Consider the following 21,990-nt stretch of genomic DNA (forward strand, 5'->3'; position numbering starts at 1 on the left):
AATCTCTTATTTCTGATTTGATTACCACCACCATCTCACCCCAGGAAACAGAAATGCTCCATAATTCAGAGAAAATCAATTTTCATCTCTACACATAAAACAAATAACTCCGTATCTTCTCCCAGCAAACTCGATTCTTCATAAATGGTACTTAACTCTGAAAAGTATTAGCATATATTCACTTTCTCAAGATAGAATGCTAGAAATCATTGTTTATACTTTATATTCTCTCGTTTCATATTCACAGTGATTCTTGTGATCCTTTCCTTTTACAAATCTCTAGGCTCTTTTCTTTATTCTCCACATGCTCACCCCTAGGAAAAGCTACTATAATCTTCTATCTAGGCTATCGCAATACAGTTCTATTAACTTGTCTGTCTGCATCCATTCTTGCCCATATCTACTAATGCAATTAGTTCACAAAGCAAGTCTAATCAGGTCAAGATTCTTATTCAAATGTTTCAGTGTTAACAAAAGTGTTCTAAAAAACCTTCTATGGTCTTACATGATTATTAGTTTCTATGTTCTACCACATTTGTCTTCTTTCAATTGTTTAACTGAACCTCAGTCTTCACCTCTGGGTCTTTCACATGTTTTGTCCCCTGTTTAAATGCACTTTCCCCTCTATGTGTTTAATTTCCTTAGGAAAACCTTCCCTGGTCCCCAGCAATTGGTATTCCTCCATTCTCATGGCATTTATCTTCATGGATCTTACTCCACTGCAATTGCAATGTTACAATTTTGGGATCATTTTATTAGTGCCCACCTCATCTCGTTAAGGACTGAAAATTCCACAAAAAGAGTAATGGTGACAGTCACCTCACTGAAAGGTGACCTTCTATCCCAAGTCTGCTTTGGGGCTGTTACGGCGATTCACAGAGGGGCAGTTAATCCAATTAGTTAACGGAGGTTTCTTAATAGAGCTAGTACTGCATATTCTTTTCTTAATTCCATTATTTTCTTTCTGGAAATTTCTTATTCTTCTTTTAAAATTCAATTTGCATATTACCTTATCCAAGACACCATTTCTGACATTACCAGACAGAGACAAATATTCCTCTGTTCTCTCACAACGCCTACACTCAGTGCATTATTTGTCTTATTTGGCAACATTTCTATGATCTCCAAAGTATGAAGATTATATTCTGTTCATCATTGTATCCCACTGACCAGCTTAGGCCTACATCTGCACTCATAGATGATTGTTGTTTTTTGTAATGAGTAAATAACATCTCATATATAAATATACGCTAGATATTGACTGGGTTCATACCTTAGGGGAGAAAATGTTAAAATGAAATAAACATAAAGGAAAGACATTGTAGTAAATATTTGAGTAAAATCTGTGTGCTACGGGAAGATTTAAAAAAAGAAAAAGTTTGCAAGGAAGAAGAATTGAATGCTAAGTTTCCGTTTATACCCACATTGTTGTGTATTACGTAGAATCAGCACTAGGAAATTCATCATAAAATTGCCCAGAGACATAGAAGTAGGAGTAAAACACAATGAGGCAATGGGGTTGGTAGGCTGGGTTATTCCTGTATTTAGTCAAACATTTATTGAGAATTGACCTTATAAGTCGTGATGAGGTTGTGAGTTATTTAGAAGTAAATAGGCCTAGATTATAATTATATAATTTTAAGAAATTAAAATTTAAGGAAAAAAGGATATTGCTTGAGTGATAGCACATGATCAAACATGCAAGAAAAATATGTAGGGGAAAACAAAAAAATGCTAAAATTTACCTAATCCAATTAAATATAAACTAATATATAATAACACATATGATATTTTAAATAATATTTAAGGCTCAATACAGTATGAACACTGACAAACAGAATAGGCACAGGGCAGTTTGTCCAACTGAAGCATATCCTCTCTTTAGAAGACCTTGATACAGCTATGTTCTGCCCAATAGACACTAATTTATTTTCACATCTTCAGAAATGTTTGGAGTAATTCCAGAGTCTCTTCTTTGAAGAATTAAATTCTTAGTGTTCAATGTCTTCTTTATTTAGCCTATTATTCTATTTTTTCCTCTAAGCCAGGTGTGTAGTCATCTACTTAGATTTTGAATTTTCAGCAGTTTTTAATAATGCTGGCTTTTCAGAATTTTCCCACTATAATTTAAATTATAATTTTTTGCCAACATTTATTTTCAACATTATAATGTGTTTAGTAATTTAATAATTATAATTGTTCTTTGGCTGAAAACATATAGCTCAAATAAAAATTAAGATGATTTTATTCTGCTCTGTCAAAAATATACTTCGAATTGAAACTACAAATATATTAAGTTTTTTTCAAAATATTTTATATATAATGAAATCACATATACTTGTGTGTGTGTTTTCTCTTTTCTATTAACAAAATCATTATTGACATTTTTCCAATATGACATTATGTATTATTTTTCTAATGGAAGTAATGAATTGAATAGATTTCTTCACCACTTTTATTTCATTCCCTCAAAAATACAAAGGCTCTGAACTGACTCAAGCTAAAATGCAAACTCTTACAAAAATGTTTTTGAGTAAAACAATAAGCAATTGAGTAAGATGATGAAAACACAAACTCAACTAAATAAAATTTTAATAATTCCTGCTACTAAGCAATGCCTCAAAATGCAGTATATAGTTTCACTAATTCTTCATTCATTCAATCATTCAAAAGATACTTACTGTAAGCCATGTATTATTCCAGACATCAGTGACAAATAAAACAGAAAGTGTTTCTACCCTCATGGTGCCCATCCAGTAAATAAATAAACCAGTGTATATTTGGCTTATGAGAAGATGATAAATATGGAGAGAAAGAAAGCTGGATAAAGTAGATGTGGTAGGCAGTCTCTAAGTGGCTATGATAACACAATGATCTCTGCCTCCTGTTATTCAAACCTGCTCTGACTAGTGTTTTTGGTTGATTTTTAGAAAGAAAGGAAGGGAGAGGGAGAGAGAGAAACACTGATGTAAGAGTGAAACATCCATTGGCTTCCTTCTGCACACCCCCTTCCAGGGATTGAGCCCACAACCTGCATGTGCCCTGACCAGCAATAGAACTGGCAACCTTGGTGCACAGAACAATGCCTAACCAACTGAGCCACACTGGCCAGGGCTAATTAGTACTGACTGTACTAATTTGATGCATTCCATAACTCCTTACAATAATTGAATATAATATGTCATACATATAGCATATGGTGGGAACAATGGTATGTCACTTCCAAGATAAAATTAATAAAAGCTGCAGCTCCTGCTAGGGTATGTGCTCTCTCTAGGGTGACTTGCCCTGGAAAAAGTAAGTTGCCATTACATATATACAAAGTGGAAGCCTGTGGAGAGGTTCATGTGGCAAAATACTGAAATCTTTGGCAAACAGCCATTGAGGAAATTCAGCCTGCCACCATCGCATGAGTGAGCTTGGAAGCAGGTCTGCTCCCTGCCCCGTCAAGCCTTCAGGTAAGTCTGCAGTCTCACCTACAGCTTAGCTGCAACCTCAGGAGATGCTGTCCAGATCCAACCAGCTAAACTGTTTTCAGGTTCCTGACCCACAGAAACTGAGACAATAAATATTGTTTAAGCTGCTAAATTTTGAGGTAATTTGTTATGCAGTACTAGGTAACTAATACGTAGACTACAGGGTGCAATCCTAGGAAAAGAAGGTGTTTTACTTGGTCAAGTTTCATAGATATTTTAACTTTGAATTATAACACTTTATTCAAAGTCTGTAACTCTAAAATAATATGCTTACTATCATTTTACCTAATTTCTCTCTAGTCAAATATATTAGTTGTCTCTTTAAGTATAAGTTCATTGATTTTTTAAATTACAAAGGTAATGTGATTTCCTTATATAAAGTTTAAATATTACAGAATATGTTAAGAAATTGCATCCACTAAATACAGAATTTGGTGACTATTTCATCAGTTTTTTTTTCTGTTCGTGTATTCACATATGTTACACATCAATTTATCTGATCTCAGAATAAAATGGGATGTTATATATTCTATTGTTAAACATCTTGTTTTACACTTATTTCACATAATTTATATAGATATAATCCATTCTTTGCAAATACCTTATTATACTCAGTCCTATGGATGAGCCATAACAGGATTAAAGGCTTCCTCCTAATGAACATTTAGGTTAATTCTAATTATTTTCTATTATAGGCAATATGTTGTGAAATTTTATGAGTGCTTCTTTGATTAAATATAAATAATATTATTTAGAAAATATTGTATTTATAAGCTGTATCTTGAAAATAATGAAAGAACATACTTAACCAATTTGCTTACAGATTTGTTTAAAAAAATTTTTTTAAACACTGAATTAATCAATTCAATGACAATGACTCAGTTGTTAGGCAATATAACATAAATATTTTTCTTCTAAATTCTATAGCTTTTCTTTACAGAATAGTAATTGACTAATTGAAAGTTTGATTAAAATATTTAATGGTTCATAATTCATTTTATCTACCTGCACCCTCACTCTCCCATTCAGTTCAAAAATGAAGTCAACATATAATGAATAAAATCACAGATATGATTATTAAGTTACCCCCCAAAAATATAATGGATACCAAATTAGCTGACTTTGGTGTAAAACATTTTAAAGTATAAACATTAAGTGGACCACCTCAGTTGAAATTGAAACAAATTTCTGAGGAAAGGTGTGGGAGAGATTAACTAAAGAATTTATATGCCTATATGGATAACCCATGGACAGACAATGTGCCCTGAAGGCCTGATGGAAGGGGTCAAAGGGGGGGGGAGGGGACATCTGTAATACTTTCAACAATAAAGATAAATTAATAAAAAGAAAATGGGATGGTCAGATATTGAACTATAGAAAATGTAGAATTTCACAGTGGAAAATGTAGAGCATCCACTCCAGAGCTTTTTAAAAAAGAAGAATTAGTCCCCTTTCTAAGCTGTTTAAATCATTGACAATTTCCACACAACCACAGGAATCATTTCAGCAGTCTGTCTTAACCTATGCTATTAAATAATCAACTGATCTAACCAGGACAAAGTCATTACAGCTCCCCAAATATGTGTATACATTTCCACATTTCTCAGCCTTTGAATTAGGCAATATGACTCATTCTGGCCAATCAGCTGTGAGCAGAAGTGGTGTATATCACTTTCAACTAAATATTTGAGAACAAATATATATTCCTCCACCTCTTCAAGAGAGAAATTAACTCTTGTTATACTAAACCACTAAGATTTTAAGGTGTAATGTGTTACCAGAGTATAAACTGGCCTGTCTAGTGCACTAACTTACTTTTTTATAATTTATATTCACCAAACAAAAATATAGTTTTACTCTGCACATAACCCTAATTTGTGAGAAAGAATGCATGATCAGACCAACATGAAAATTGTTGTATATGTGACAGGTACATGCCCTGTTGTCAATTAATATATTGGTAGTAGGATTTTATGCATCAGTCTTCTTGTTTTGGTTAATTTTAGTCTGTCAAAAAAAAAACACAAACAAAAAACTACTTCTCCTACATATAAAATAGACTTTTAGAGCATAAACTGCTGAGTTCTGGCACTGAACTATAGTAATCCTCCATGAATAGTTCTCTATCCTTATATACACAGATGCCTACCTTCATCCTGTAAAATCTTTTGAAATATTTTCCTTCTGCCATTGCTGCATAACTTTTCATTAAACCACTTTTTTCAATATACATTTAGAAAAACATTTACTAAAGTCATAAAAGGCTGTGTATAGAGAGAAAAATAAATAACATTTTTAATTCAAGTAGCACTAAATAAAATTTAACACCTTGCCCTCAAAATGCTATAAAAGCACCAACCTCAGAATGATTCAAATGTGTAACAACACAGTTCATCTCTACATTTAATCTTTTTTGTTGGTAAAACTTAAGTACACTTTTATATGTTTGGGGCTCAAATAGAGTAACTCATTTCTTAGGATTCTCTGTTTTAAACCAATGATCTGTTTAAGCCTTCTTTATATATCTTATTTTCTAGGCCATTTAGTATTGGCATCACTCATGGCTTCATTCTCTAGATTCTTTCCAGATTTTGTTTTCTTCTTTAACATTTACACCACAAGATTCTAAAATTAATTTAAACTTGATACAAAAACAAAACAAAAAACCTTCCATGTTGCCCAGCCGGGTGTGGCTCAGTGGTTGAGCGTCTACCTAGGATCCAGGAGATCGTGGTTTGATTCTGGGTCAGGGCACACGCCCAGGTTGCTGACTCGATCTCCAGTCGGGGGCATGCAGGAGGCAGCCGATCAATGACTCTCTCATCATTGATGTTTCTATCTCCTCCCTCTCCCTTCCTCTCTCTGAAATCAATAAAGATATATATATATATAAATAAACACAACAACAAAAACTTCCATGTTTACTGATACACTTCTCAGTCAATGACTTAAACTATTTTTTCAAATAAAAATAAGGATTAAGCGATAGCATCATTTGACAAATAAGATGCCTTGCTTCATAAAAGAAGTGCCAATAATGCAGTACTGCTATCACAGTAAAAAGTGCATTTTAAATGTATTCGTGTTTTTCCACTGATGTCCAAGTTAATCCAAAATACACTGAAATCTGGTCAATGATTTCACCCAGTGATTAAATTTGACATGTGTTTATGGAGATGGCAAGTCAATGCAAGACACAATTTTAAGTATGATTTTTTCTACCTAGCTTGAATACTATCTTTTAGTATAATGTTAAACTTTTAAAAAAAAATAGATTGATTTACTTAATTCATATTTTTGGAAATAACTACAATACTTGGTTAAATTCATTGGTCTGGTTTATAATTTTTACATTACCTATTTCTTAATTTTCTATGAAAATTTATAGCATAGATATTATGTTTTGAATTTTTAATACATTCTTAAAGTTATATGTTTTATCAGAATCAAAATCTTGTTAATAACTAGGTCTTAAGTTAAAACCCTGCAAAACTAACTGCTTCTTAGCCTTGGGTTAAGAGACCAAGCAGACCTCAGATTAAATGACAATTCTGAATGCTCATCTTATAGTAAACATTTTAGAGGCAATACTGATATTGTTGTGTCCCTTACAGCCTAAGATTCAATTCTCAGGCTCCAAAATAGTTTTTCCCAAAGTTTTCTTGCAGAATATTAGTTCCTGAACGTGTTTCATCAGAAACAGGCTCCAAGGTCAATTAAGTTTGGGAAACAGGGCATGCAGAATGCTATTTAAGAGATTTAAAATGTCCATCAATACATTTAAGACTCTGAGGAATACTGAAACATATAAACCTATTTATTTATCAACCAGTTTGACCACATAGTTGACTTTATGTATTTACATGTATATACATGTAAATGCACAAAATCTATGAAAATTCTATGAAACTTGTGCAAATCGTGTTCTAAAACAGTTATTTGCAAAATATTTCTCCAAAAGAGTGATTCTCAATCTCAGCACTGTGGACATTTTGGGGATGGACTTTCCTTTGCTGGGTGCAGGGACTGCTGTCCTGTCCATTGTGGGCTGCTTAGCAGCATCCTGACCTCTGCTGACCAGATGCCAGGGGTGATAAAAATTATCCCTTAACGTTGCCAAATGTATTCTCAGGAGCAAAATTGCCCCACTTTGAGAACTATTGATACAGACAATGTAGTTTTTCTACTCGGATTTAAACTTACTAAAGGGAGTTTGGAACATTAAAATGAGTATGTTGGCAGAAGGGCTGAGGGGGAAAAAGAAAAGAAGACAAAGGATATTAAATACTCATAGTTTTGGCCAAGTTCTGAAGCTGTTGGTTCAGACAATGAAGTGTTGATTCTTTGTTTACTATTAATGTTTGTGCAGTTTGCTGACCTGAAACAATTTCACTTTATACTCAAAGCATGGAAAATCTTTTCCAATCTCTTAAGCTTTATATTTTTACTAGCCCTCCTACATCATAAATATTTAAGGATTCCTTGGACTTCCTAACTCAATTCTACAATCTGTCTGGATTATCTTAATTACTGTCATGGCTTTAACTAACACCGCTGTCTGATATATCTAATGTAGTGTGTGTGTCACCAATCCTGACTTTAATCCAGAAATTTCCATCTAAATTGAAAACTTCAAAATCAATATCTTACTCCCTAAAACCTGTTCATCTTTAATCTGTTGAAGCATCACTCTTTCCGCCACAAGAAATGAGGAATCAGAAACTGACACCAGCTCCAGTCCATCCTCGTGTTCCAGTGCATCCTTACTCTCCCACTTCACGCCCATCCAACTTTCCTGCACTGCTGACTTCAACCCATAAGAAAGAATATATGCACCCCTATGTTCATAGCAGCGCAGTTTACAATAGCTAAGATCTGGAAACAGCCCAAGTTTCCATCAGTAGATGAGTGGATTAAAAAGCTGTGGGACATTCACACCATGGAATACTACGCAGCTGTAAAGAAAAAGGATCTCGTACCCTTGGAGACAGTATGGATGGACCTGGAGAAAATTATGCTAAGTGAAATAAGTCAGGCAGAGAAAGACAAACATCACATGATTTCGCTTATACGTGGAATCTAAAGAACTTAATAAACTGATGAACAGAATAGATTCAATGACATGGAAGCACAGATCAGACTGACGAATCTCAGAGGGATGGAGGAGGGCGGGTGGGTGGAGGGGGAGAGAGTAACCAAAGAATTTATACACATATATGCACAACCCAAGGACATGGACAATAGTGTGGAGAGGGACTGGAGTGGGGGGTAGGACGGGGTGGAATGGGTCACTGGGGAGAAAAAGGAACATCTGTAATATTTTAAACAAAAAAAAGATGCAAAGATGGAAGCCTTATGTCGGCTTGATGAGCTCCCACACTGCGTGTGCTTAAACCACTGCAAGGACTTCCTTACATATCACTCCTAGTGATTCTGCTTCTGCAATTGAATGAGGTATCTCTTATCTTGATTCTTCCTTCTTTTTTTCACCATCTTCTCCAGAGAGGAGTCAGGCTAACCGATCTCATCTTTTTCATCCATGTCTCAGATCATTCACCTTCATTTTCCACCCTGCCCCTTCAGGCCTTTATTTCTTTCAATAGTCCCCTATCTGGTCAGCCAGCCACCAATCTCTTTTTGAATCTTTTATTCATATGAACCTCAGAACTACCATTTAAAAAAGTATCTATCCTTTCACTTTTTCATTCATTCACAGGTACAAAAATATTTAATGAACATTTGCTGTATGCCAGGCACTGTGACAGATATTGGAGATGAAGTCATAAAAAGAACAGATGTAACTTCTCTTGTAGAGTATACATAGTCATGAGGGAGACAGTTAAAGAGCAAGGAAAATTAACAAAATGAATATAAGCGATGGTAAGAGCTTGGAAAAAATAAACAAGATGATGAGCTAAAGTGTAACTAGAGGGGTGAGAAGATAACATTCTGGATAACAATGGGAAGACCCCTGGAGGAGGCATATTTAAGTGGAATCCTGAAGGAAGAGCAAAGCTAGGTCTATTAATCAGTGTTTATTTGAAGGAACAGAATGACTGGAATATACCAACGATTTCTTATAGATATTTGGGCTCACACAATGTGGGAGCTGATTAAGCCTACATAAGTCTTCTGTCTTTGCATCTGAGGCTGAGGCTGAAGTCAGCAGTGCAGAGTTGGGAAGGAAAGATGGATGTGAAGTGGGGAGTGAGGACACACTGGAATGGGTGAAGATGGACTGGAGGGTGCATCAGTTTCTCACCACCTTCAAGCTGCCAACTTCAGTGACTCAAATTACTTTCGGGAAAAGCTGGAATCCTTGTCACGGAGCTCAACATGCACCTAAGTATAGGATTAGAGGGAGCTACAGTAGGATCTGGTGTTTTCTGAAGGAGTCATAGGCCCTACTGCTGCTGCTTGCGAACAAGGTGAGTGAGCTGAGAAGAAAAAACCTGTGTGAACTGCAATAGCACCTGCACACATTTTCCTTGCATCAACTGTTTGAGTGTGAAAATGAAAAAAAATGTATATCTGCTGCTTCTCTTTTGCATTTCAAACTCCTGCCAAATATCTCTTTGTCTTAGTAATGCTGAGGATTGCGGCCAAGTGTAATGCCAAGGACTATAGCCAGGACTATGCCAACTGTCATGGCCACTCAGGGCCAGGGAGGTCCACTCTAGATCTGGGGACCGTCCACAGAAAAGCATGGAGCCAAAGGAAGATGAGACATTTAGTTTATTCAGCTGAAGTACATAAAAACAAACCATCTTCCCAGTGGTGACCAGCCAGGCATACACACAGGGGTAAACTACACCCTGGGGGGACAAACCCCAAACCTGCAAACCTGCACCTCTGAAGGTCCTGGGCCAGTCTTACAGGAACCAGGACAATAGTGGCTCTCAGTCAACATGGGTCAGACACCAGTCAGCTAACAGGACATCTGTTATGACTGTGCTATATCATGTTTACATAACTGGGGCCTTCTGCCTTCTGCCTTGAGAAGGTGGCAAGAAAGCTTAAGTATTTTTACTTTCCCTACAGTCTTTGCTGCTAATTTGGGACAATGTAGGGAAGACTATTCTGGGGAAAGTGATTCCCACTTAGCTAAGTGATATAATAAAATTTGAACAAAAATATTACACAACTCAGGTAAAGAGTAGGACAAAGTAGATCCTAGGCATTGGAACTAGTATGTGTGAAATCCCTAAGACATTAAGTTTGATAAACTGAGAATGAACAGTTCATCATTCATCAACAATTCATCCTCGGACAACAGTAAAGGAGTAGGAGAAGCACACAGAATGATACTAAAGACATGAGCAGGGTAGAGATTCTCCAAGGCCACATGAGCTATGTTCACAGAAAATGGTCATCATTTCCTTCCAATCTCCTGCTTCTCCTCCCAGAAAGCCAACTTTCTTGACTTTGCATCCTAGCTACTAAAAAGTGGTTACAATATCTAACTATAGGGGAAATACACAAAGGGCTCTGAATGCACATTGTAATCACCTGGATAGATAATAAAAATCTCATTCTTGGGCCTCGTTGCCAAATATTATATTTTTAATTGTTCTGAGTTATATTCCTGGTATCTGCTGAACTAGAATAGCTTAGAGATGGGCTCATACCAGTGTTCTCGTGGACATATGAGAGTTTCATTAACAGTTATCTACTCCTTTTCTCATGCCCTGAAGGAAGAAAAGTTAAGATAATAAGATAATTGAAGATAAAATATTGAGTCCTTTGGGATGGTAACACACTGGAATTTTGCTAGCACCTGCTTGTATTCTCAGTACAGCAAAGACCTAGATGACCACTTCCATCTGAGATGATGAACTGTGAGGAAAGACTAGCAAAGTCACTTTCCTTCATCACTCTCCTTCTTACCCTTAGTTTTGAATGATATAACTCTTCCTTCTGCTTCCCTCTCAGACCTTCAACCTCCTTCTATGGAAAATAAGACTGAAGATGATTTGTGATGAGAATTATGAATTATATTTTATTTTCTATTTGTACCCTGAAGATATGCCTGAGATTTAGAAAGCAAAACTCCTTGGGAAGATGATTCTTTCCTCCTGCACACACATTAAAGCACAGTAAAGGGTGATGTATCTGAGAAGAAAAAGAATGTGGTTAATTTTTAGTTTTAAACTTCAAGTTTTAAGTCTTGGTGGAAACTTGTTGTATCCACCATTTTCTACACCTTTCTTCTACCCAAGCCCAAACGAGTCCATGTAACATTACTAAGCCCACATTAGGTTTGGTTAAGTTTATTAATTTCATAGTAGATCAGAGTAAATAGGAGATCAATATTCAGTACAGCATATAGATTTATGGAATATGTTTACATGGATAAATAGAAATGAGAAATGACATAGACTAATGTCTCTGGAGTCACACTGCTTCCTTCATCACTTTTCCGTGTGACTTTGGTCAAATCACTTCACTGTTTTTGTCCCTCATACTTGTCGTCTATGAAATAGTGATAATACCCCATAGACTAATTGTGAATGCGAAGATTAAGTAAGCACTCAGAAAAGGTCTACATAAACTAAAAAAGCACACATGCTTGTAGCATGTGTGCATGCACATATATATGTATATGCATGCATTACTTATGTTTATAAAGTATATGCTTGTATTTATAATCTCATATATTTATAATCTTTTATATATAATTATTGGGTGAAATATATAATTAATAATTTTCTAAATTACCAAATAACATCACAGCATTTGCATAATTGAGATAACTGGACCTGCTCAGGGGAAAGGAGATGAAGCTGCAGGGTATTTAGCTTATTTATTCACTGTGTCACAGAGATTTTGAGGTCTTATATGGAATAGAAGAGAAAGTAAGATTCTCACAATTGTCATGTAGCAAGGTAGCATTTCAATTATTATGCTATTTGGAAAAGGTTATGATCTCAAAAGGTAATTTTTATTCAGCATTATTACAGGTTATGCAATTGATTCCATTCATTTCAGTAAGGGAATCAGAATCACAGATGATGAATCTCTTTTCAAGAAAAACACTTTCAGCTTTAGAAAGTAATTTATGAGGCTACATTCATGTCATGAACAGAATAAAGAATGGCAAGAGATAGTAGAACCACCCCATTATTTACCAATGGTCATCCTTTCTTTTCTTCGCTGTCTATTACTCTATGACGTGGTGTTTATTGGTCCTTATTTTTCTCTTTCATCTGGGAACAACTGCTGAGCTCCTCATCACAAGGTCACGTTGGCCTTCCTCCTCCCCCTACTGCTTTCTCTCTGCTATAAATTATCCACGCTCTATTGAAATCCAGCCAGGAACAAAGATCAAAATAATTGCTTCTACTAGAAATTATCTTTATTGTTGTTGTTTTGTCTTTATTGCTGTTATGTAATATTGATATTGTATAGTCAACAAAGAGACTAGTTACCTCTGATGTCCCCAGTTGTTCCAATAGAATAATAGATACATGGAATAATTATTTTAGAGTGAAGGTCAACTTGAAAATTTATCTAATCAAGGCTCCTTATTTTACAGAAGAGCAAATAGAGGTCCAGAGAGGTAACATGGGCACAGCTGAGTTTAAGCTCTTTTCTTTCTAATAAACCAACTACTAAGATAAAAATATAATATCACCATAATCACAATTAGAAAAGACTGGCAATTAACCTAAAGTGGCAAAGCAATTGTAACAGAAAATGGGGAATTAAAACAAAGAATATGAAAAATGATGGGAATAACAACAACAAAAAAGCTGGGGACAAAGAGGCCTTACAGGCACTTTATTCTAAAAAGAGCCATCAGCAAATGTGGCAGACACCCCAAGGTCTTATGAAGAATCTCAAATTTATCCTTACCACTGAGAAAAATATTTATCTTTGCCAAATGGTCAAAGACCTAGAAACTGTACTATATGGATATAGTTAAAGAAATTTTGGATGCATGGTCTTAAAAGAGGGGACTTTGAATATAATAATAGTATTTAAATTTTTTGAAGTGCTGTGTAATAAAAAGTATATGAAATGGATAAAACTAGGAGAAATAAGTGGTCCTAGAAGTGAAACACTTTTAAAATATAAATATAAAAGAGGCAGAAAGTTAATAATCCAATCACTGGGAGTGTTCTGATAAGGGAGGAAGACAAATATTAAGAACTAAATGCCAAGGACACCTTCTAGACAATGAATAATGAAAAGTTCATCCATATAACATTGAGGACCCTTGCCACAAAGGTTCTATGACTCACAGTACAAATTGGAGAATATGCAGAACTCACTTTGCAGGTGGATAGTCATAACAGACAGTTGAATATAAAACAACTGGGTCAAGGAATCAAATGGTATATTCCTTCCCTTCTAGTTGACAAATAAATACTGTTAAGGTCTGATTTAGATCCATTCCCTCCAGGAAGATTACTCTAGCTGACCTGCAATTGTATTAATATCATTTACTGTGATGTATTGGTTAGACCTCAGAAACAAGACCTTAACTGTCTAGTCTGTGAACTCCTAAAACTCTTTACTAGTTACATTCAATTTGTCTTAATGATCTATCACATTCTGCTCCATGTGTTTCCATCTCTCTCTTATAATACTTAACACATTTAATTTTAACTGATTATTTACATGTCTGTATCTCCCACAGCACTGGGAGCACCTTGGAAGCAAGAACATTGTTTTATTATTACTGTATTCTCAGTGAGTAGAGTGTGCATGGCACATTACAAACATCCAGGAAATGTTGGTAGATTAATTGAAAGAATGCATACATTGATTAGTAAATAAATAAGACTGTTTTATCTGGTAACTTAGAGTGGTACTCTTAAGGGCTGAGATCATGGTTGATAGCTCATGCTATAGCTCTTGTCGATTTGCCTAGCATATAATAATATTGAATGTTACTGCATGCTATAATTTAATTAAGCTTTAGCTTATTTATACTCTGTCATACTATATATCATGTTATACTACATTATTTGATGTAAATGCTTTATAGGTACACCTATATAAAGTGAAGTAAATTTAGAATTTATCATTATAAAATTATTATCATTTATCACCTGCCATAATCTTGAAACCTATTATCCTTCAGGTTACTATGTGAAGAACTCTAGAACTTCTACACATCAATCAGGGGGGAAAAATTATGCAACCCTAACTCTAATAGATAATTCAGGTGAGTGGGAAGTCACATTAAAACAACAAGTGGTACTACTTTCATAATACCACTCATTGGTCATTTGTTCAAGAAACATTTGTCAAATATCCACTCTAGAAAAAGTTCTATGGCAGCTGCTAAGGTTCTGAAGATAAGACTTTCTCTGTTCCTTTTCTTTATGTAAAAATAGCAATAGTAAGGACTAACATTTTTAGTGCTTATTTTTTTGGCCAGACATTGTGCTAAGCTCCAAATATAATTCATCTCACAAAATTTTCACAGCAATTGAGTTAAGAAAAATATCCCTGAATTATAGACAAGGGAACTAAGACTCAGAGAGATTAAGTGATGTGTCCAATGTACCAAGCCTAGTGAAGGGTGTAGTTAGGACTCACACGGTAGCAGGCTGGCTCTGCAGCTGACCTCAAAGAACTCCCTAGTGAGCTCAGTTAAGGCTCACTGTCATTCATAAAGGAGCCTCTCTGTCTAGAGCACCCATTTCTGCTGAACAACCTGCCATAACTAAGCCTTATTTAAATATATTTCATACAAAGTATTTTATTGGATATCTGTAAAGCTTTATTTTTTTAGAAGTATAAGGAACAAAGTGTTACAAGGGTTTCCAAGGATACACACTTCCCCTTCTCTCCCCCTGTACTAAGCAGACCTCCACTCCTTCCACAGGTTGTACTTGCACTTAAATCCTTTATACAAGGTTCTGTTTGGGGGGCTTTTATTCTCAGCAGAGATAGTATAAAAAACATTGGGCATGACAAAATATTTTATGTGCTAAAGTCCTGTCTTGCCATTTCCTAAATGTAAATTGTCATATAACTTGACTGAGCCTTTATACTTTAATCTGTGAAGAAGATAAGAAATAACTATTGGAAATAAAAGGTGTCAGCTTCATTGAGGACATCTGGTGACAGGGACATGTGGTAAGATCAGCACTCACAAATTATTTGTTGGGCAAATTTTTATGTTTGCTGAAGGGCTGATGTTCAGCCATTGTGCCATCAGGCCAGTAATGGTGATTATAATACTGAAAAACTTCCTGGACAATACATAGTTGCTTCTCTGGGTCCTGAGAGTCACTCAGTTCCCCAGGCTCTCTTCCTTTCCCTTCTCTTAGAGCCCACAGAACTTTCAACTTTCCAGAAAATAAAAGGTAATGCCTGGTCCAGCAAGATCCTCCAGAACCCTGCTCTAGTTCCATAGGTCACATCCTTTCTAACTAAACAGAACTGTTGCTGTAATGGTTATAAATTAGTTTTTAAAATATTCTTGCTTTTAACAAATACTTCCTGAACATACTTAGTGCCCCTCAGAATAAGATATACATGGCTCTGTCAGAGAATTTAAGGTCTCTGATTACCTTTCTGAAAAGAGAACCAGTTTCAAAGAAATCAAGAGCACTGCCAGCAACTGTTTTCAAATATGATTATATGTCTGACTTTAGAAAGAGCTGTGAGTAATCAGTAGGCTACATGATTTTTAACTGTTTATACTGTTCTACCACCTAAGTGGCTTAGGCTTAATGAGATTTTGGAATTTTAAGCATTCAGTTTTATTCTCTGCTATAAGGTATAAATTGTTTGTGTTCTTCTGAATAGTTTGTAAACTCACAGGAAGCCTTGGCACCTGGATTCCCATTGACATTTGGTTCTTGCAGAATGTTGCATGTGCTGAAAAGCCATTTATTACTTTACAGCAATTTTCCCCTCACCTTAGTCACTAATGACTCATTACTGATCCATTATGGTCCAGCTATTCAACTTCTTTATGGCATAAGCTTGTATTTCATTTTCCAAAAATCTGTGCTTTCCATTTAAACCAGAGAAGCCATTGATGTACAGATGCAGAATATGCTTGTGTAAGCTTTCACATGGGAAATAGTTTTCTGCAACATAAAACTTGATTCATCAAAGAAAACTAAAAATGTTGACACCCAGAAATCAACTGATCAGAACGTTAGTCATTAACAAATCACTATGTCAAGTATAAGTATCCTGGAGAGAATAATCTGAGTGGAAGACAATATGAGTTCAAAACATTTTTTGATATTTATAGTGAAATCAATTTTATAGTTAATACTATATTCACCTAGATGACAGTAAATCACATCTTGAGAAATGAACTCTGTTGGGAACACTGAAGTCAGGTAGGAGAACCTAGATATTGAATCTACCTTCATAGAAGAATTCATACAGGATAAGAATGCTAATGTACTGATTATAACTGATTAGTTTGTTGTAATCATGAATAAACTATGTAAAGGCAAAGGAAAATCCCAAGTCACCTTCTTTGCAGCTGAAAGAAGTTCCAATTCTAATTGCTTTCTTCACAAGATTATATGCATTAAAATAGTTTTCTCCATCAAATTTGATAATTACTCCACATAATCATAAATTTAACTGCAGCACAAATATGCAAGTAGATTAATTTCTGTTTGTTACCTTAGAGGACTCTCTCTGTCTGTGAAGTTGAGTAGGCACTAAAGTTGGACTAAGGAAGGGGTTTGTTTGTAAATGTAAATTAAATGTGAATCAAGTGTAAAGATAATGTCAGTCATTACTGTTTCCTCAACATGCATCAACTCTGTCCTGAAAATTTTCATTGAGAAGAACACAAAATCAGAAAAAATCTCAGTGATATTATAAGAGCAAGAATAACAGGCTAGTGAGGGCTCAGAAAGATATTTGACAGTCAAAATGAAGAAAGAAGTATATAAGAAAACATGGATTAGATTGAATTTGTTCCAAAAGATACCAAAACTTATCTCTACCTACCACTGAAGAAACCAAAGTCTACCTTTTTGATACCTACTATTTTTGTGTGATAGCTTCCTTTCTGAAAAGAACCTTGTGTAGAATTGGTAAATATTAGAGATTTAAAGATTGCTATTATTATTTTTTTTTACCACATCATAGCTCTTTTCGCCCTTGAGTAATGTTTGTTTGTTTTCACGTCTCCTGTTGCTGAATGACATTAAGATGTAATTCAAAGTATCAAATGTTGTGACTGAAAAAGAAAATATAACTCAGCAAAATTCAAAGAAAAGTAGGATGAAAACACTATAAAAAACATAAAAGGAACTTAAAATCAATTAATAATTAATTCTAATTATTTTCACAAGAATTGTGCATTGAACTAGCTTTATAAAATAGACATTGAGTTCTAACTATACTACTTAAGATATGTTTACTCTTTTAGCATCCATTTGTGATTCCAGGATGAGTTAAACAAGAAGCATTCATTGGCCACTTATTGTAGGCCTGTCTTTAATAACTTCTAAAGCAATTTGTTTGAGTCAAATTACATAACCACCTTCTGAGAAGTTTAAAATATAATCATAATAATAACTCAAGACAGTGTAACTCATTTTGTAGTTTGAACTTAATATTATAGATTTTCACAAAAGAAAAAGCTTGTATTAGGTTGAAGTACTCAAGCAAAGGAAAGAGGAAAAGAGACACTCCTAGAGAAAGTAGAGTGTATAAAGCTGGAATTAAGTACTGAAAAATGAGTACAACATTGACAAGTAGTAAGAATGCAAGAAGAATTTCAAGGGAGAGTCCACTCCAAAATGGTAAATGATAAAGTGCACAGGAGGCAATAAATAGAAGATAGGCATTGGGCACAGGGAAGAGAAATATGAAGAAATTGGTATCTCTAAATGGGTGCTGACTTAGAAGATAGATTTTGGTGTCCACAGAAACAGGGCCAGTGGGAAACAGAAAAAAGGGGAGGAGTACTGATGGAATGTACTAAGAAAGCTAATGTGCTTGTACAGTCTGGACTATTTGCAAGCCACTGGATGGCTGAATGCATAGCATTTGCAAAGGAAAATCAAGTTCGGATATTATTTTGAAAGCATTTGTGTGGCATTAAAGAGAAACAAATGTTCCAAAATAAAATGTAGTAGAAAGTACAAGAGGATCTGTCACAGAATGTTACCTTTAAGACAAATGCCTAAAAGCAATATGAACTATTGTGAGATAGTTTGTGGGGAAGTTTGAAATCAAACAGAATTTTAGATTAATTATCAATAAAATGGATATGAGTGTTCTAATTCAGGCATCTCAAAGGAATATTGAGGAGAAAAAAGTAAAAGCTATTTGAATAAAGATATGACACTTGGAGTAAACAATCTGCTAAGTGCTAGATGAAATGAGGTATAAACAATCAGATACTATTAAATGATGATAATGGACGACATCATAACACTAAAATGTTAAGATTGCATTAACAACTTATAATTAACAGTTAAGTTCACTATTATTGTTAACAGCTAAATTATTTCAGTCTAATTTAAAGCATTAATCAGATTTGCTGAATAATGCATAATCCAGTATCTTTAAAAATATCACGGAATAATAAAAAAATCTTTAAATTCTGATATGTTGTCAAAAACAGTATCAGGCTGAATTTACTGAGTGCTTGCTATAGACCTGGCACTGTTCTAAACACTTACCTGCATTAACTCTTTATAATAACTCATTACTTTTTCCAATCAACCCTCTGAGAATGGTATTTTTACTGTTATTACATTAGTGATTTAAAAACAACAACTTAGGTACAGTCGATGAAGTCTGAAGCAAGCAGAAGGAAATGCTTAAATCAGATACATTTATGTTTTCTCAATCCATAGGAAGAAAAGCTAGAACAGTGCTTGGTATAAAATTAGCACTTAATTAATTTGAGGTAATATTGTTGTGTAGACTGACGATTAATTTTATCCTACATTTAAATATTTCATGTCTTCTGCAATTCTTAGATTTCTTTCATGTTGTTCCCTCATCTTTAGGCTTTACATCTTTTTAAAGATACAGTTAATTACATAAATAAACAAAGTCTGAAATTATTAACTTAATGGCTTAAAAATACTACTATTCAAAATTGTTTTTGTACTGTTAAAAGTTGAAAATGTATGATATTTGCATGCACTAATCTAATTTTGTTTTGATCATAGCCATCATGTTATATGCCTAATAAGACATACAGTATTAAAGTTAACTCTAAAGTAATAGTATATAACTTTTTTTCTTGCATAAGATAAGTTTCTAGGGCACAATTGATTTTTAGTGCAGTGTTGCTAAAGATAGATTAGGAGACTGAGGGAAAGAGGGACTCCCTACTTCTAGGAATGTATCAGTCTCAGGCAGTGCATAAATTTACAGTTTGAAAAACACCATCACTTCCAAACCAAACATATCCTTGAAGAACATGACCCTAGTCATACCCCATTAAGAACCTGGGCGCCAAGGAAATATGATTAAGACTGACGCTGAACAGGATCTGGGGCTACTCTGTGTATATCTGTTAAAGAGAGAGAGAAAAAAAGACTTGAATGATTAACTTTTGAACAAATTGAGATGTTTTAGGACAACACCCAGGTGAAAATTAAAATCTTTCAGAGAAATTTTAAGTTATGGGTTTGGTGTACTCAACAAAAAGCATCAAAATATTTGTAAACATTTAGAATTTCAACTGAAAAATCTAATTCTCATCTAGATGTTTAGCATCATAAAACACAGATCCTTAGCTCCTTTCAATTTTTTGTGGGGGGAGGAGGAGATAGGGAGGCAGGCATTTTACAAAGAGAAACTAGTGTTATGTATATAATTTCATTTTGTGGTCAGAAAATTGAAATTCCATTATTAACTTCTTCTGTATCACACATGTCAGCTTTTAGTCCATATGTATTTATTAATTATTCTCTAATGGAAAATAGTTGTTTGCATTCACATTTATTGAAATTTTCTAGAACATTTCATTAAGAAATTAAATATTCCACAAACAATTATTTATGTGGATTTTCCCCACTATGAGTTCAGTTTCTGCTACATAAATCTAGAGTATATCATTTTACCATTTACATAATTGACATTTATCACAGTTGTTAAATATTCAGTCAGGGTGCTCACAGGGTGTTGTCAGCTTGAAAACTATTGGACTCCAGGTGCTGCTTATGGGAATTTGTTTTCAATAAAATGCCCTCCAACATAAGTAGCTGTGTTTTGTCAAGAAGTTTCAAATCCATAACATTCAGTTTCTCCTTTCCTTCTCACATTTTACATGTGCTCACATTCAGATGCCAAATTCCATGTCTGAGAAAGAAAAGATTCAGAGAGACTGAGAGAGGGAGAAGAAAGACAATAGGAGGAAAGGGGTAAGAGAGGGAGAAGGAGACGGAGTGAAAGACAAAACATTGGGATTAACCCAGAGCATTTTCTCTAAGCTTTTCTTAAAACTTGTGTAGACAGAACTGATGACACTGGTTATTTTCATCCCTATGAGGCATTATTGCAACACTTGGAAATTTTTAAAGATTATAATGGTTCTTCTTGATTAATTAATTTTGTTAATCCTCACTCAAGGATATTTTTATTTTTTTCATTGATTTTTAGAGTGGAAGGGAGGGATGTGGGGAGGGAGAGAGAAAGAGAGAGTGAGAGGGAGAGAAACATCGATGTGAAAGAAAAGCCTGGGCTGGGTGCCTCCCGAACGCACCCCAACCGGGGGAAGGGGATCGAACCTGAAACTCAGGGCCAGTTTTTCTTAATTTAGATCTGAATGGTTCAGACCACTTCTTTGAGCTGAATTCAATTAAACAATTAAATATTTATATTAAAATATAAATGAGGTACTGAAGAATTTAATTTTTCTTACTATGGACTTTACTAACCCAAGTCACATAATCCTCACTTTCAAGATGAGAAAATGCGCATGTCTCTTTTCCCCCCTCTTCTATCTTGGCAGCCTACTTACATTTAAGGTTTTCTCTCTCTTTTATTTTGTTTACATTTCATACATAAGAGTGACAACTACATACCAAAATTTTAAAAAATACTCAGTAACCATTTTTATCAAAAGATTTAATAAGAGGTTGTCTAGTTAAAGAAGATAGAATAAAGGCATATATTTGTATTTGTTTCATTACGCCAAACCCTATTAAAATGACAGAAAATGGGGTTTAATTTTTTTTAAGTCACAAAGCACCTAAAAGGACACAAACTGGAAAGGACATATCCAAACAATTTTAAGCTCTATAGACAGATTTATGAATGGTGACTTAATATTCCCAAGGAAGCCAAATTCTAAAGCTCAATTCTAAAGCCATGGTATTAACAATACAGCAACCCAGTTTATACCACAGAGACCTAAAGGCTCAGGGATTGTTAGCATCTGGTATGTCTCAGAAAGGGGTGAAAGTGAGGTTAAACTAAATCAGGATAGTTTGAAAGTTTGTTTAATAAGTAGTTAGACCCCTAAACACACTCACTGACTCAGCACTGTCAGGTAATTTCTTTTCAGGATCACAAATCAGGAGTTTTATTCACTACAGAGGGTAAAATA

At 34.6% G+C, this 21,990-nt stretch overlaps 1 protein-coding gene across 2 annotated transcripts in view; it reads right to left on the reverse strand.

Moving 5' to 3' along the window:
• LOC148092937 (uncharacterized) overlaps positions 1 to 21,990 on the reverse strand; it is a 205,856-nt gene that overhangs the window by 39,974 nt on the left and 143,892 nt on the right. The window contains exon 4 of one of the 2 annotated variants that reach the window (XR_015714679.1): positions 20,236 to 20,766. The exons of the other annotated variant lie outside the window; for it this stretch is intronic. The gene's annotated coding sequence lies outside the window, so the exon portion shown is untranslated. Of the gene's footprint in view, positions 1 to 20,235; positions 20,767 to 21,990 lie in introns of those variants that run through there. 2 annotated transcript variants of the gene reach the window in all.

The sequence above is a fragment of the Miniopterus natalensis genome, chromosome 6, assembly GCF_054644295.1.
Source record: "Miniopterus natalensis isolate mMinNat1 chromosome 6, mMinNat1.hap1, whole genome shotgun sequence".
Lineage (NCBI taxonomy): Eukaryota > Metazoa > Chordata > Mammalia > Chiroptera > Miniopteridae > Miniopterus > Miniopterus natalensis.